We start from the raw sequence: 18,840 nt of genomic DNA on the forward strand, positions 1-18,840 counted from the left end.
TGAAACACAGAAATTGCATCGGGATTGAATACAACAGTCACCATGCGCACTTTCGCCATGGGAGTAATGCCTCAAACAGCCTACGCTTTGATCGATCCCAGGAAGACCAGTAGTAGTTTCCGATGCACATCTGGAGGCATTCTGTAATCTGTGGACAATCAGGGTGTTGATGAAACATAGAAATTGCATCAGGATTGAATACAACAGTCACCAGGCGCTATTTCCTCCATGGGAGTAATGTCTCAAACAGTCTACGCTTTGATCGTTTCCTGGAAGTCCAGTAGCAGTTTACGATGCACATCTGGAGGCATTCTGTAATCTGTGGTCTATCAGAGTGTTGATGAAACACTGATATAGCATCGGGATTGAATACAACAGTCACCATGCGCACTTACCTCCATGGGAGTAATGTCTCAAACAGTTTACTGTTTGATCGTTCCCTGGAAGACCAGAAGTAGTTTCCGATGCACATCTGCAGGCCTTCTGTAATCTGTAGACTATCAGAGTGTTGATGAAACAAAGAAATTGCATCGGGATTGAATACAACTGTCACCATGCGCACTTTCCTCCATGGGAGTAATGTCTCAGACAGTCTACACTTTGATCGTTCCCTGGAAGACCAGTAGTAGTTTCCGATGCACATCTGGGGCCATTCTGTAATCTGTGGACTATCAGAGTGTTGATGAAACACAGAAATGGCATCGGGATTGAATACAACAGTCACCATGCGCACTCTCCTCCGTGGGAGTAATGTCTCAAACAGTCTACGCTTTGATCGTTCCCAAGAAGACCAGTAGTAGTTTCCGACGCACAGCTGGGGGCATTCTGTAATCTGTGGACTATCTGAGTGTTGATGAAACACAGAAATTGCATCATGATTGAATACTACAGTCACCATGCGCACTTTCCTCCATGGGAGTAATATCTCAAACAGTCTAAGCTTTGATTGTTCCCAGGAAGACCAGTAGTAGTTTCCGATGCACATCTGAATTCATTATGTAATCTGTGGACTATCAGAGTGTTGATGAAACACAGAAATTGCATCGGGATTCAATACAACGGTCACCATGCGCACTTTCCTCCATGGGAGTAATGGCTCAAACAGTCTACGCTTTGATCGTCCCCTGGAAGACCAGTAGTGGTTCCCGATGCACATCTGGAGGCATTCTGTAATCTGTGGACTATCTGAGTGTTGATGAAACACAGAAATTGCATCGGGATTGAATACAACAGTCACCATGCGCACTTTCCTCCATGGGAGTAATGTCTCAAACAGTCTAAGATTTGATCGTTACCTGGAAGACCAGTAGTAGTTGCCGATGCACATCTGGAGGCATTCTGTAATCCGTGGACTATCAGAGTGTTACTGAAACACAGAAATTGCATCGGGATTGAATACAACAGTCACCTTGCGCACTTTCCGCCATGGGAGTAATGCGTCAAACAGTCTACGGAATGATCTTTTCCTGGAAGTCCAGTAGTAGTTTCCGATGCACATCTGGAGTCATTCTGTAATCTGTGGACTATCAGGGTGTTGATGAAACACAGTAATTGCATCGGTATTGAATACAACAGTCACCATGCGCACTTTCTTCCATGGAAGTAATGTCTCAGACAGTCTACGCTTTGATCGTTCCCTGGAAGACCAGTAGTAGTTTCCGATGCACATCTGGAGGAATTCTGTAATCTGTGTACTATCAGAGTGTTGATGAAACACAGAAATTGCATCGGGATTGAATACAACATTCACCATGCGCACTTTCCTCCATGGTAGTAATGGCTCAAACAGTCTACGCTTTGATCGTACCCTGGAAGACCAGTAGTGGTTCCCGATGCACATCTGGAGGCATTCTGTAATCTGTTGACTATCTGAGTGTTGATGAAACACAGAAATTGCATCGGGATTGAATACAACAGTCACCATGCGCTCTTTCCTCCATATGAGTAATGTCTCAAACAGTCTACGCTTTGATCGTTCCCTGGAAGACCAGTAGTAGTTTCCGATGCACATCTGTAGGCATTCCGTAATCTGTGGACTATCAGAGTGTTGATGAAACACAGAAATTGCATCGCGATTGAATACAACAGTCCCCATGCGCAGTTTCCTCCATGGGAGTAATGTCTCAAACAGTCTACGATTTAATCGTTTCCTGGAAGACCAGTAGTAGATTCCGGTGCACATCTGGAGGCATTCTGTAATCTGTGGACTATCAGAGTGTTGATGAAACACAGAAATTGCTTCGAGATTGGATACAACACTCACCATGCGCACTTTCCCCAATGGGAGTAGTGTCTCAAACAGTTTACGCTGTGATCGTTCCCTCGAAGACCAGTAATAGTTTACGATGCACATCTGGAGGCTTTCTGTAATCTGCGGACTATCAGAGTGTTGATGAAACACAGTAATTGCATCGGGATTGAATACAGCAATCACCATGCGCACTTTCCTCCATGGAAGTAATGTCTCAGACAGTCTACACTTTGAACGTTCCCTGGAAGACCAGTAGTAGTTTCCGATGCACATCTGGAGGCATTCTGTAATCTGTGGACTAGCAGAGTGTTGATGAAACACAGTAATTGCATCGGGATTGAATACAACAGTCACCATGCGCACTTTCCTCCATAGGAGTAATGTCTCAGACAATCTACACTTTGAACGTTCCCGGGAAGACAAGTAGTAGTTTCCGATGCACATCTGGAGGCATTCTGTAATCTGTGGACTATCAGAGTGTTGATGAAACACAGAAATTGCATCGGGATTGAATACAACAGTCACCATGCGCACTTACCTCCATGGGAGTAATGTCTCAAACAGTCTAAGCTTTGTTCGTTTGCTGGAATACCAGTAGTAGTTTCCGATGCACATCTAGAGGCATTCTGTAATCTGTGGACTATCAGAGTGTTGATGAAACACAGAAATTGCATCGGGATTGATTACAACAGTCACCATGCGCACTTTCCTCCATGGGAGTAATGGCTCAAACAGTCTACGCTTTGATCGTCCCCTGGAAGTCCAGTAGTGGTTCCCGATGCACATCTGGAGGCATTCTGTAATCTGTGGACTATCTGAGTGTTGACGAAACACAGAAATTGCATCGGGATTGAATACAACAGTCACCATGCGCACTTTCCTCCATGGGAGTAATGTCTCAAACAGTCTAAGATTTGATCGTTACCTGGAAGACCAGTAGTAGTTTCCGATGCACATCTGGAGGAATTCTGTAATCTGTGGACTATCAGAGTGTTGATGAAACACAAAAATTGCTTTGGGATTGAATACAGCAGTCACCATCGGCACTTTCCTCCATGAGAGTGATGTCTCAAATAGTCTACAATTTGATCATTCCATGGAAGACCAGTAGTAGTTTCCGATGCACATCAGGAGGCATTCTGTAATCCGTGGACTATCAGAGTGTTACTGAAACACAGAAATTGCATCGGGATTGAATACAACAGTCACCATGCGCACTTTCCGCCATGGGAGTAATGCCTCAAACAGTCTACGCTTTGATCGATCCCAGGAAGACCAGTAGTAGTTTCCGATGCACATCTGGAGGCATTCTGTAATCTGTGGACTATCAGAGTGTTGATGAAACACAGAAATTGCATCAGGATTGAATACAACAGTCACCAGGCGCTATTTCCTCCATGGGAGTAATGTCTCAAACAGTCTACGCTTTGATCGTTTCCTGGAAGTCCAGTAGCAGTTTACGATGCACATCTGGAGGCATTCTGTAATCTGTGGTCTATCAGAGTGTTGATGAAACACTGATATAGCATCGGGATTGAATACAACAGTCACCATGCGCACTTACCTCCATGGGAGTAATGTCTCAAACAGTTTACTGTTTGATCGTTCCCTGGAAGACCAGAAGTAGTTTCCGATGCACATCTGCAGGCCTTCTGTAATCTGTAGACTATCAGAGTGTTGATGAAACAAAGAAATTGCATCGGGATTGAATACAACTGTCACCATGCGCACTTTCCTCCATGGGAGTAATGTCTCAGACAGTCTACACTTTGATCGTTCCCTGGAAGACCAGTAGTAGTTTCCGATGCACATCTGGGGCCATTCTGTAATCTGTGGACTATCAGAGTGTTGATGAAACACAGAAATGGCATCGGGATTGAATACAACCGTCACCATGCGCACTCTCCTCCGTGGGAGTAATGTCTCAAACAGTCTACGCTTTGATCGTTCCCAAGAAGACCAGTAGTAGTTTCCGACGCACAGCTGGGGGCATTCTGTAATCTGTGGACTATCTGAGTGTTGATGAAACACAGAAATTGCATCATGATTGAATACTACAGTCACCATGCGCACTTTCCTCCATGGGAGTAATATCTCAAACAGTCTAAGCTTTGATTGTTCCCAGGAAGACCAGTAGTAGTTTCCGATGCACATCTGAATTCATTATGTAATCTGTGGACTATCAGAGTGTTGATGAAACACAGAAATTGCATCGGGATTCAATACAACGGTCACCATGCGCACTTTCCTCCATGGGAGTAATGGCTCAAACAGTCTACGCTTTGATCGTCCCCTGGAAGACCAGTAGTGGTTCCCGATGCACATCTGGAGGCATTCTGTAATCTGTGGACTATCTGAGTGTTGATGAAACACAGAAATTGCATCGGGATTGAATACAACAGTCACCATGCGCACTTTCCTCCATGGGAGTAATGTCTCAAACAGTCTAAGATTTGATCGTTACCTGGAAGACCAGTAGTAGTTGCCGATGCACATCTGGAGGCATTCTGTAATCCGTGGACTATCAGAGTGTTACTGAAACACAGAAATTGCATCGGGATTGAATACAACAGTCACCTTGCGCACTTTCCGCCATGGGAGTAATGCCTCAAACAGTCTACGGAATGATATTTTCCTGGAAGTCCAGTAGTAGTTTCCGATGCACATCTGGAGTCATTCTGTAATCTGTGGACTATCAGGGTGTTGATGAAACACAGTAATTGCATCGGTATTGAATACAACAGTCACCATGCGCACTTTCTTCCATGGGAGTAATGTCTCAGAGAGTCTACGCTTTGATCGTTCCCTGGAAGACCAGTAGTAGTTTCCGATGCACATCTGGAGGAATTCTGAAATCTGTGGACTATCAGAGTGTTGATGAAACACAGAAATTGCATCGGGATTGAATACAACAGTCACCATGCGCACTTTCCTCCATGGGAGTAATGGCTCAAACAGTCTACGCTTTGATCGTTCCCTGGAAGACCAGTAGTGGTTCCCGATGCACATCTGGAGGCATTCTGTAATCTGTTGACTATCTGAGTGTTGATGAAACACAGAAATTGCATCGGGATGGAATACAACAGTCACCATGCGCACTTTCCTCCATGGGAATAATGTCTCAATCAGTCTACGCTTTGATCGTTCCCTGGAAGACCAGTAGTAGTTTCCGATGCACATCTGTAGGCATTCCGTAATCTGTGGACTATCAGAGTGTTGATGAAACACAGAAATTGCATCGCGATTGAATACAACAGTCACCATTCGCAGTTTCCTCCATGGAGTAATGTCTCAAACAGTCTACGTTTTAATCGTTTCCTGGAAGACCAGTAGTAGATTCCGGTGCACATCTGGAGGCATTCTGTAATCTGTGGACTATCAGAGTGTTGATGAAACACAGGAATTGCTTCGGGATTGGATACAACACTCACCATGCGCACTTTCCCCAATGGGAGTAGTGTCTCAAACAGTTTACGCTGTGATCGATCCCTCGAAGACCAGTAATAGTTTACGATGCACATCTGGAGGCATTCTGTAATCTGCGGACTATCAGAGAGTAGATGAAACACAGTAATTGCATCGGGATTGAATACAACAATCACCATGCTCACTTTCCTCCATGGGAGTAATGTCTCAGACAGTCTACACTTTAAACGTTCCCTGGAAGACCAGTAGTAGTTTCCGATGCACATCTGGAGGCATTCTGTAATCTGTGGACTATCGGAGTGTTGATGAAACACAGAAATTGCATCGAGATTGAATACAACAGTCACCATGCGCAGTTACCTCCATGGGAGTAATGTCTCAAACAATCTACGCTTTGATCGATCCCAGGAAGACCAGTAGTAGTTTCCGATGCACATCTGGAGGCATTCTGTAATCTGTGGACTAGCAGAGTGTTGATGAAACACAGTAATTGCATCGGGATTGAATACAACAGTCACCATGCGCACTTTCCTCCATAGGAGTAATGTCTCCGACAATCTACACTTTGAACGTTCCCGGGAAGACCAGTAGTAGTTTCCGATGCACATCTGGAGGCATTCTGTAATCTGTGGACTATCAGTGTGTTGATGAAACACAGAAATTGCATCGGGATTGAATACAACAGTCACCATGCGCACTTACCTCCATGGGAGTAATGTCTCAAACAGTCTAAGCTTTGTTCGTTTGCTGGAAGACCAGTAGTAGTTTCCGATGCACATCTGGAGGCATTCTGTAATCTTTGGACTATCAGAGTGTTGATGAAACACAGAAATTGCATCGGGATTGATTACAACAGTCACCATGCGCACTTTCCTCCATGCGAGTAATGGCTCAAACAGTCTACGATTTGATCGTCCCCTGGAAGTCCAGTAGTGGTTTCCGATGCACATCTGGAGGCATTCTGTAATCTGTGGACTATCTGAGTGTTGATGAAACACAGAAATTGCATCGAGATTGAATACAACAGTCACCATGCGCACTTTCCTCCATGGGAGTAATGTCTCAAACAGTCTAAGATTTGATCGTTACCTGGAAGACCAGTAGTAGTTTCCGATGCACATCTGAATTCATTATGTAATCTGTGGACTATCAGAGTGTTGATGAAACACAGAAATTGCATCGGGATTCAATACAACGGTCACCATGCGCACTTTCCTCCATGGGAGTAATGGCTCAAACAGTCTACGCCTTGATCGTCCCCTGGAAGACCAGTAGTGGTTCCCGATGCACATCTGGAGGCATTCTGTAATCTGTGGACTATCTGAGTGTTGATGAAACACAGAAATTGCATCGGGATTGAATACAACAGTCACCATGCGCACTTTCCTCCATGGGAGTAATGTCTCAAACAGTCTAAGATTTGATCGTTACCTGGAAGACCAGTAGTAGTTGCCGATGCACATCTGGAGGCATTCTGTAATCCGTGGACTATCAGAGTGTTACTGAAACACAGAAATTGCATCGGGATTGAATACAACAGTCACCTTGCGCACTTTCCGCCATGGGAGTAATGCCTCAAACAGTCTACGGAATGATCTTTTCCTGGAAGTCCAGTAGTAGTTTCCGATGCACATCTGGAGTCATTCTGTAATCTGTGGACTATCAGGGTGTTGATGAAACACAGTAATTGCATCGGTATTGAATACAACAGTCACAATGCGCACTTTCTTCCATGGGAGTAATGTCTCAGACAGTCTACGCTTTGATCGTTCCCTGGAAGACCAGTAGTAGTTTCCGATGCACATCTGGAGGAATTCTGTAATCTGTGGACTATCAGAGTGTTGATGAAACACAGAAATTGCATCGGGATTGAATACAACAGTCACCATGCGCACTTTCCTCCATGGGAGTAATGGCTCAAACAGTCTACGCTTTGATCGTTCCCTGGAAGACCAGTAGTGGTTCCCGATGCACATCTGGAGGCATTCTGTAATCTGTTGACTATCTGAGTGTTGATGAAACACAGAAATTGCATCGGGATTGAATACAACAGTCACCATGCGCACTTTCCTCCATGGGAGTAATGTCTCAAACAGTTTACTGTTTGATCGTTCCCTGGAAGACCAGTAGTAGTTTCCGATGCACATCTGTAGGCATTCCGTAATCTGTGGACTATCAGAGTGTTGATGAAACACAGAAATTGCATCGCGATTGAATACAACAGTCACCATGCGCAGTTTCCTCCATGGGAGTAATGTCTCAAACAGTCTACGTTTTAATCGTTTCCTGGAAGACCAGTAGTAGATTCCGGTGCACATCTGGAGGCATTCTGTAATCTGTGGACTATCAGAGTGTTGATGAAACACAGAAATTGCTTCGGGATTGGATACAACACTCACCATGCGCACTTTCCCCAATGGGAGTAGTGTCTCAAACAGTTTACGCTGTGATCGTTCCCTCGAAGACCAGTAATAGTTTACGATGCACATCTGGAGGCATTCTGTAATCTGCGGACTATCAGAGAGTTGATGAAACACAGTAATTGCATCGGGATTGAATACAACAATCACTATGCGCACTTTCCTCCATGGGAGTAATGTCTCAGACAGTCTACACTTTGAACGTTCCCTGGAAGACCAGTAGTAGTTTCCGATGCACATCTGGAGGCATTCTGTAATCTGTGGACTATCAGAGTGTTGATGAAACACAGAAATTGCATCGGGATTGAATACAACAGTCACCATGCGCAGTTACCTCCATGGGAGTAATGTCTCAAACAATCTACGCTTTGATCGATCCCAGGAAGACCAGTAGTAGTTTCCGATGCACATCTGGAGGAATTCTGTAATCTGTGGACTAGCAGAGTGTTGATGAAACACAGTAATTGCATCGGGATTGAATACAACAGTCACCATGCGCACTTTCCTCCATAGGAGTAATGTCTCAGACAATCTACACTTTGAACGTTCCCGGGAAGACCAGTAGTAGTTTCCGATGCACATCTGGAGGCATTCTGTAATCTGTGGACTATCAGAGTGTTGATGAAACACAGAAATTGCATCGGGATTGAATACAACAGTCACCATGCGCACTTACCTCCATGGGGGTAATGTCTCAAACAGTCTAAGATTTTGTTCGTTTGCTGGAAGACCAGTAGTAGTTTCCGATGCACATCTGGAGGCATTCTGTAATCTGTGGACTATCAGAGTGTTGATGAAACACAGAAATTGCATCGGGATTGATTACAACAGTCACCATGCGCACTTTCCTCCATGGGAGTAATGGCTCAAACAGTCTACGCTTTGATCGTCCCCTGGAAGTCCAGTAGTGATTCCCGATGCACATCTGGAGGCATTCTGTAATCTGTTTACTATCTGAGAGTTGATGAAACACAGAAATTGCATCGGGATTGAATACAACAGTCACCATGCGCACTTTCCTCCATGGGAGTAATGTCTCAAACAGTCTAAGATTTGATCGTTACCTGGAAGACCAGTAGTAGTTTCCGATGCACATCTGGAGGAATTCTGTAATCTGTGGACTATCAGAGTGTCGATGAAACACAAAAATTGCTTTGGGATTGAATACAGCAGTCACCATCGGCACTTTCCTCCATGAGAGTAATGTCTCAAATAGTCTATAATTTGATCATTCCATGGAAGACCAGTAATAGTTTCCGATGCACATCTGGAGGCACTCTGTAATCCGTGGACTATCAGAGTGTTACTGAAACACAGAAATTGCATCGGGATTGAATACAACAGTCACCATGCGCACTTTCCGCCATGGGAGTAATGCCTCAAACAGTCTACGGTTTGATCTTTTCCTGGAAGTCCAGTAGTAGTTTCCGATGCACATCTGGAGTCATTCTGTAATCTGTGGACTATCAGAGTGTTGATGAAACACAGTAATTGCATCGGTATTGAATACAACAGTCACCATGCGCACTTTCTTCCATGGGAGTAATGTCTCAGACAGTCTACGCTTTGATCGTTTCCTGGAAGACCAGTAGTAGTTTCCGATGCACATCTGGAGGAATTCTGTAATCTGTGGACTATCAGAGTGTTGATGAAACACAGAAATTGCATCGGGATTGAATACAACAGTCACCATGCGCACTTTCCTCCATGGGAGTAGTGTCTCAAACAGTTTACTCTTTGATCGTTCCCTGGAAGACCAGTAGTAGTTTCCGATGCACATCTGGAGGCATTCTGTAATCTGTGGACTATCAGAGTGTTGAAGAAACAAAGAAATTGCATCGGGATTGAATACAACAGTCAGCATGCACACTTTCCTCCATGGGAGTAATGTCTCAAACAGTCTGCGATTTGATCATTCCAAGGAAGACCAGTAGCAGTTTCCGATGCACATCTGGAGCTGTTCTGTAAAATGTGGACTATCAGAGTGTTGATGAAACACAGAAATTGCTTCGGGATTGGATACAACACTCACCATGCGCACTTTCCCCCATGGGAGGAGTGTCTCAAACAGTTTACGCTGTGATCGTTCCCTCGAAGACCAGTAATAGTTTACGATGCACATCTGGAGGCATTCTGTAATCTGCGGACTATCAGAGTGTTGATGAAACACAGTAATTGCATCAGGATTGAATACAACAGTCACCATGCGCAGTTACCTCCATGGGAGTAATGTCTCAAACAATCTACGCTTTGATCGATCCCAGGAAGACCAGTAGTAGTTTCCGATGCACATCTGGAGGCATTCTGTAATCTGTGGACTAGCAGAGTGTTGATGAAACACAGTAATTGCATCGTGATTGAATACAACAACCACCATGCGCACTTTCCTCCATGGGAGTAATGTCTCAGACAATCTACACTTTGAACGTTCCCTGGAAGACCAGTAGTAGTTTCCGATGCACAGCTGGAGGCATTCTGTAATCTGTGGACTATCAGAGTGTTGATGAAACACAGAAATTGCACCGGGATTGAATACAACAATCACCATTCGCACTTACCTCCATGGGAGTAATGTCTCAAACAGTCTAAGCTTTGTTCGTTCCCTGGAAGACCAGTAGTAGTTTCCGATGCACATCTGGAGGCATTCTGTAATCTGTGGACTATCAGAGTGTTGATGAAACACAGAAATTGCATCCGGATTGAATACAACAGTCACCATGCGCACTTACCTCCATGGGGGTAATGTCTCAAACAGTTTACAGTTTGATCGTTCCCTGGAAGACAGTAGTAGTTTCCGATGCACATCTGGAGGCCTTCTGTAATCTGTAGACTATCAGAGTGTTGATGAAACAAAGAAATTGCATCGGGATTGAATACAACAGTCACCATGCGCACTTTCCGCCATGGGAGTAATGCCTCAAACAGTCTACGGTTTGATCTTTTCCTGGAAGTCCAGTAGTAGTTTCCGATGCACATCTGGAGTCATTCTGTAATCTGTGGACTATCAGAGTGTTGATGAAACACAGTAATTGCATCGGTATTGAATACAAGAGTCACCATGCGCACTTTCTTCCATGGGAGTAATGTCTCAGACAGTCTACGCTTTGATCGTTCCCTGGAAGACCAGTAGTAGTTTCCGATGCACATCTGGAGGAATTCTGTAATCTGTGGACTATCAGAGTGATGATGAATCACAGAAATTGCATCGGGATTGATTACAACAGTCACCATGCGCACTTTCCTCCATGGGAGTAAGGCTCAAACAGTCTACGCTTTGATCGTCCCCTGGAAGTCCAGTAGTGGTTCCCGATGCACATCTGGAGGCATTCTGTAATCTGTGGACTATCTGAGTGATGATGAAACACAGAAATTGCATCGGGATTGAATACAACAGTCACCATGCGCACTTTCCTCCATGTTAGTAATGTCTCAAACAGTCTAAGATTTGATCGTTACCTGGAAGATCAGTAGTAGTTTCCGATGCACATCTGGAGGAATTCTGTAATCTGTGGACTATCAGAGTGTTGATGAAACACAGAAATTGCTTTGGGATTGAATACAGCAGTCACCATCGGCACTTTCCTCCATGAGAGTAATGTCTCAAATAGTCTACAATTTGATCATTCCATGGAAGACCAGTAGTAGTTTCCGATGCACATCCGGAGGCATTCTGTAATCCGTGGACTATCAGAGTGTTACTGAAACACAGAAATTGCATCGGGATTGAATACAACAGTCACCATGCGCACTTTCCGCCATGGGAGTAATGCCTCAAACAGTCTACGAGTTGATCTTTTCCTGGAAGTCCAGTAGTAGTTTCCGATGCACATCTGGAGTCATTCTGTAATCTGTGGACTATCAGAGTGTTGATGAAACACAGTAATTGCATCGGTATTGAATACAACAGTCACCATGCGCACTTTCTTCCATGGGAGTAATGTCTCAGACAGTCTACGCTTTGATCGTTACCTGGAAGACCAGTAGTAGTTTCCGATGCACATCTGGAGGAATTCTGTAATCTGTGGACTATCAGAGTGTTGATGAAACACAGAAATTGCATCGGGATTGAATACAACAGTCACCATGCGCACTTTCCTCCATGGGAGTAATGGCTCAAACAGTCTACGCTTTGATCGTTCCCTGGAAGACCAGTAGTGGTTCCCGATGCACATCTGGAGGCATTCTGTAATCTGTTGACTATCGGAGTGTTGATGAAACACAGAAATTGCATCGGGATTGAATACAACAGTCACCATGCGCACTTTCCTCCATGGGAGTAATGTCTCAAACAGTCTACGCTTTGATCGTTCCCTGGAAGACCAGTAGTAGTTTCCGATGCATATCTGTAGGCATTCCGTAATCTGTGGACTATCAGAGTGTTGATGAAACACAGAAATTGCATCGCGATTGAATACAACAGTCACCATGCGCAGTTTCCTCCATGGGAGTTTGTCTCAAACAGTCTACGTTTTAATCGTTTCCTGGAAGACCAGTAGTAGATTCCAGTGCACATCTGGAGGCATTCTGTAATCTGTGGACTATCAGAGTGTTGATGAAACACTGATATTGCATCGGGATTGAATACAACAGTCACCATGCGCACTTACCTCCATGGGAGTAAATGTCTCAAACAGTCTACTCTTTGATCGTTCCCTGGAAGACCAGTAGTAGTTTCCGATGCACATCTGGATTCATTCTGTAATCTGTGGACTATCAGATTGTTGAAGAAACAAAGAAATTGCATCGGGATTGAATACAACAGTCAGCATGCACACTTTCCTCCATGGGAGTAATGTCTCAAACAGTCTACGATTTGATCATTCCAAGGAAGACCATTAGCAGTTTCCGATGCACATCTGGAGCTGTTCTGGAAAATGTGGACTATCAGAGTGTTGATGAAACACAGAAATTGCTTCGGGATTGGATACAACACTCACCATGCGCACTTTCCCCCATGGGAGTAGTGTCTCAAACAGTTTACGCTGTGATCGTTCCCTCGAAGACCAGTAATAGTTTACGATGCACATCTGGAGGCATTCTATAATCTGCGGACTATCAGAGTGTTGATGAAACACAGTAATTGCATCGGGATTGAATACAACAGTCACCATGCGCTCTTACCTCCATGGGAGTAATGTCTCAGACAGTCTACACTTTGAACGTTCCCTGGAAGACCAGTAGTAGTTTCCGATGCACATCTGGAGGCATTCTGTAATCTGTGGACTATCAGAGTGTTGATGAAACACAGAAATTGCATCAGCATTGAATACAACAGTCACCATGCGCAGTTACCTCCATGGGAGTAATGTCTCAAACAATCTACGCTTTGATCGATCCCAGGAAGACCAGTAGTAGTTTCCGATGCACATCTGGAGGCATTCTGTAATCTGTGGACTAGCAGAGTGTTGATGAAACACAGTAATTGCATCGGGATTGAATACAACAGTCACCATGCGCACTTTCCTCCATGGGAGTAATGTCTCAGACAATCTACACTTTGAACGTTCCCTGGAAGACCAGTATTAGTTTCCGATGCACAGCTGGAGGCATTCTGTAATCTGTGGACTATCAGAGTGTTGATGAAACACAGAAATTGCATCGGGATTGAATACAACAGTCACCATGCGCTCTTACCTCCATGGGAGTAATGTCTCAGACAGTCTACACTTTGATCGTTCCCTGGAAGACCAGTAGTAGTTTCCGATGCACATCTGGAGGCATTCTGTAATCTGTGGACTAGCAGAGTGTTGATGAAACACAGTAATTGCATCGTGATTGAATACAACAGTCACCATGCGCACTTTCCTCCATGGGAGTAATGTCTCAGACAATCTACACTTTGAACGTTCCCTGGAAGACCAGTAGTAGTTTCCGATGCACAGCTGGAGGCATTCTGTAATCTGTGGACTATCAGAGTGTTGATGAAACACAGAAATTGCATCGGGATTGAATACAACAGTCACCATGCGCACTTACCTCCATGGGAGTAATGTCTCAAACAGTCTAAGCTTTGTTCGTTCCCTGGAAGACCAGTAGTAGTTTCCGATGTACATCTGGAGGCATTCTGTAATCTGTGGACTATCAGAGTGTTGATGAAACACAGAAATTGCATCCGGATTGAATACAACAGTCACCATGCGCACTTACCTCCATGGGAGTAATGTCTCAAACAGTTTACTGTTTGATCGTTCCCTGGAAGACCAGTAGTAGTTTCCGATGCACATCTGGAGGCCTTCTGTAATCTGTAGACTATCAGAGTGTTGATGAAACAAAGAAATTGCATCGGGATTGAATACAACAGTCACCATGCGCACTTTCCGCCATGGGAGTAATGCCTCAAACAGTCTACGGTTTGATCTTTTCCCTGAAGTCCAGTAGTAGATTCCGATGCACATCTGGAGTCATTCTGTAATCTGTGGACTATCAGAGTGTTGATGAAACACAGTAATTGCATCGTTATTGAATACAACAGTCACCATGTGCACTTTCTTCCATGGGAGTAATGTCTCAGACAGTCTACGCTTTGATCGTTCCCTGGAAGACCAGTAGTAGTTTCCGATGCACATCTGGAGGAATTCTGTAATCTGTGGACTATCAGAGTGTTGATGAAACACAGAAATTGCATCGGGATTGATTACAACAGTCACCATGCGCACTTTCCTCCATGGGAGTAATGGCTCAAACAGTTTACTCTTTGATCGTTCCCTGGAAGACCAGTAGTAGTTTCCGATGCACATCTGGAGGCATTCTGTAATCTGTGGACTATCAGAGTGTTGAAGAAACAAAGAAATTGCATCGGGATTGAATACAACAGTCAGCATGCACACTTTCCTCCATGGGAGTAATGTCTCAAACAGTCTGCGATTTGATCATTCCAAGGAAGACCAGTAGCAGTTTCCGATGCACATCTGGAGCTGTTCTGTAAAATGTGGACTATCAGAGTGTTGATGAAACACAGAAATTGCTTCGGGATTGGATACAACACTCACCATGCGCACTTTCCCCCATGGGAGTAGTGTCTCAAACAGTTTACGCTGTGATCGTTCCCTCGAAGACCAGTAATAGTTTACGATGCACATCTGGAGGCATTCTGTAATCTGCGGACTATCAGAGTGTTGATGAAACACAGAAATTGCATCCGGATTGAATACAACAGTCACCATGCGCACTTACCTCCATGGGGGTAATGTCTCAAACAGTTTACTGTTTGATCGTTCCCTGGAAGACAGTAGTAGTTTCCGATGCACATCTGGAGGCCTTCTGTAATCTGTAGACTATCAGAGTGTTGATGAAACAAAGAAATTGCATCGGGATTGAATACAACAGTCACCATGCGCACTTTCCGCCATGGGAGTAATGCCTCAAACAGTCTACGGTTTGATCTTTTCCTGGAAGTCCAGTAGTAGTTTCCGATGCACATCTGGAGTCATTCTGTAATCTGTGGACTATCAGAGTGTTGATGAAACACAGTAATTGCATCGGTATTGAATACAAGAGTCACCATGCGCACTTTCTTCCATGGGAGTAATGTCTCAGACAGTCTACGCTTTGATCGTTCCCTGGAAGACCAGTAGTAGTTTCCGATGCACATCTGGAGGAATTCTGTAATCTGTGGACTATCAGAGTGATGATGAATCACAGAAATTGCATCGGGATTGATTACAACAGTCACCATGCGCACTTTCCTCCATGGGAGTAAGGCTCAAACAGTCTACGCTTTGATCGTCCCCTGGAAGTCCAGTAGTGGTTCCCGATGCACATCTGGAGGCATTCTGTAATCTGTGGACTATCTGAGTGATGATGAAACACAGAAATTGCATCGGGATTGAATACAACAGTCACCATGCGCACTTTCCTCCATGTTAGTAATGTCTCAAACAGTCTAAGATTTGATCGTTACCTGGAAGATCAGTAGTAGTTTCCGATGCACATCTGGAGGAATTCTGTAATCTGTGGACTATCAGAGTGTTGATGAAACACAGAAATTGCTTTGGGATTGAATACAGCAGTCACCATCGGCACTTTCCTCCATGAGAGTAATGTCTCAAATAGTCTACAATTTGATCATTCCATGGAAGACCAGTAGTAGTTTCCGATGCACATCTGGAGGCATTCTGTAATCCGTGGACTATCAGAGTGTTACTGAAACACAGAAATTGCATCGGGATTGAATACAACAGTCACCATGCGCACTTTCCGCCATGGGAGTAATGCCTCAAACAGTCTACGAGTTGATCTTTTCCTGGAAGTCCAGTAGTAGTTTCCGATGCACATCTGGAGTCATTCTGTAATCTGTGGACTATCAGAGTGTGATGAAACACAGTAATTGCATCGGTATTGAATACAACAGTCACCATGCGCACTTTCTTCCATGGGAGTAATGTCTCAGACAGTCCACGCTTTGATCGTTACCTGGAAGACCAGTAGTAGTTTCCGATGCACATCTGGAGGAATTCTGTAATCTGTGGACTATCAGAGTGTTGATGAAACACAGAAATTGCATCGGGATTGAATACAACAGTCACCATGCGCACTTTCCTCCATGGGAGTAATGGCTCAAACAGTCTACGCTTTGATCGTTCCCTGGAAGACCAGTAGTGGTTCCCGATGCACATCTGGAGGCATTCTGTAATCTGTTGACTATCGGAGTGTTGATGAAACACAGAAATTGCATCGGGATTGAATACAACAGTCACCATGCGCACTTTCCTCCATGGGAGTAATGTCTCAAACAGTCTACGCTTTGATCGTTCCCTGGAAGACCAGTAGTAGTTTCCGATGCATATCTGTAGGCATTCCGTAATCTGTGGACTATCAGAGTGTTGATGAAACACAGAAATTGCATCGCGATTGAATACAACAGTCACCATGCGCAGTTTCCTCCATGGGAGTATGTCTCAAACAGTCTACGTTTTAATCGTTTCCTGGAAGACCAGTAGTAGATTCCAGTGCACATCTGGAGGCATTCTGTAATCTGTGGACTATCAGAGTGTTGATGAAACACTGATATTGCATCGGGATTGAATACAACAGTCACCATGCGCACTTACCTCCATGGGAGTAAATGTCTCAAACAGTCTACTCTTTGATCGTTCCCTGGAAGACCAGTAGTAGTTTCCGATGCACATCTGGATTCATTCTGTAATCTGTGGACTATCAGATTGTTGAAGAAACAAAGAAATTGCATCGGGATTGAATACAACAGTCAGCATGCACACTTTCCTCCATGGGAGTAATGTCTCAAACAGTCTACGATTTGATCATTCCAAGGAAGACCATTAGCAGTTTCCGATGCACATCTGGAGCTGTTCTGGAAAATGTGGACTATCAGAGTGTTGATGAAACACAGAAATTGCTTCGGGATTGGATACAACACTCACCATGCGCACTTTCCCCCATGGGAGTAGTGTCTCAAACAGTTTACGCTCTGATCGTTCCCTCGAAGACCAGTAATAGTTTACGATGCACATCTGGAGGCATTCTATAATCTGCGGACTATCAGAGTGTTGATGAAACACAGTAATTGCATCGGGATTGAATACAACAGTCACCATGCGCTCTTACCTCCATGGGAGTAATGTCTCAGACAGTCTACACTTTGAACGTTCCCTGGAAGACCAGTAGTAGTTTCCGATGCACATCTGGAGGCATTCTGTAATCTGTGGACTATCAGAGTGTTGATGAAACACAGAAATTGCATCAGCATTGAATACAACAGTCACCATGCGCAGTTACCTCCATGGGAGTAATGTCTCAAACAATCTACGCTTTGATCGATCCCAGGAAGAACAGTAGTAGTTTCCGATGCACATCTGGAGGCATTCTGTAATCTGTGGACTAGCAGAGTGTTGATGAAACACAGTAATTGCATCGGGATTGAATACAACAGTCACCATGCGCACTTTCCTCCATGGGAGTAATGTCTCAGACAATCTACACTTTGAACGTTCCCTGGAAGACCAGTATTAGTTTCCGATGCACAGCTGGAGGCATTCTGTAATCTGTGGACTATCAGAGTGTTGATGAAACACAGAAATTGCATCGGGATTGAATACAACAGTCACCATGCGCTCTTACCTCCATGGGAGTAATGTCTCAGACAGTCTACACTTTGATCGTTCCCTGGAAGACCAGTAGTAGTTTCCGATGCACATCTGGAGGCATTCTGTAATCTGTGGACTAGCAGAGTGTTGATGAAACACAGTAATTGCATCGTGATTGAATACAACAGTCACCATGCGCACTTTCCTCCATGGGAGTAATGTCTCAGACAATCTACACTTTGAACGTTCCCTGGAAGACCAGTAGTAGTTTCCGATGCACAGCTGGAGGCATTCTGTAATCTGTGGACTATCAGAGTGTTGATGAAACACAGAAATTGCATCGGGATTGAATACAACAGTCACCATGCGCACTTACCTCCATGGGAGTAATGTCTCAAACAGTCTAAGCTTTGTTCGTTCCCTGGAAGACCAGTAGTAGTTTCCGATGTACATCTGGAGGCATTCTGTAATCTGTGGACTATCAGAGTGTTGATGAAACACAGAAATTGCATCCGGATTGAATACAACAGTCACCATGCGCACTTACCTCCATGGGAGTAATGTCTCAAACAGTTTACTGTTTGATCGTTCCCTGGAAGACCAGTAGTAGTTTCCGATGCACATCTGGAGGCCTTCTGTAATCTGTAGACTATCAGAGTGTTGATGAAACAAAGAAATTGCATCGGGATTGAATACAACA

The sequence above is a fragment of the Schistocerca gregaria genome, chromosome 9, assembly GCF_023897955.1.
Source record: "Schistocerca gregaria isolate iqSchGreg1 chromosome 9, iqSchGreg1.2, whole genome shotgun sequence".
In the NCBI taxonomy this organism is placed as follows: Eukaryota; Metazoa; Arthropoda; class Insecta; order Orthoptera; family Acrididae; genus Schistocerca; species Schistocerca gregaria.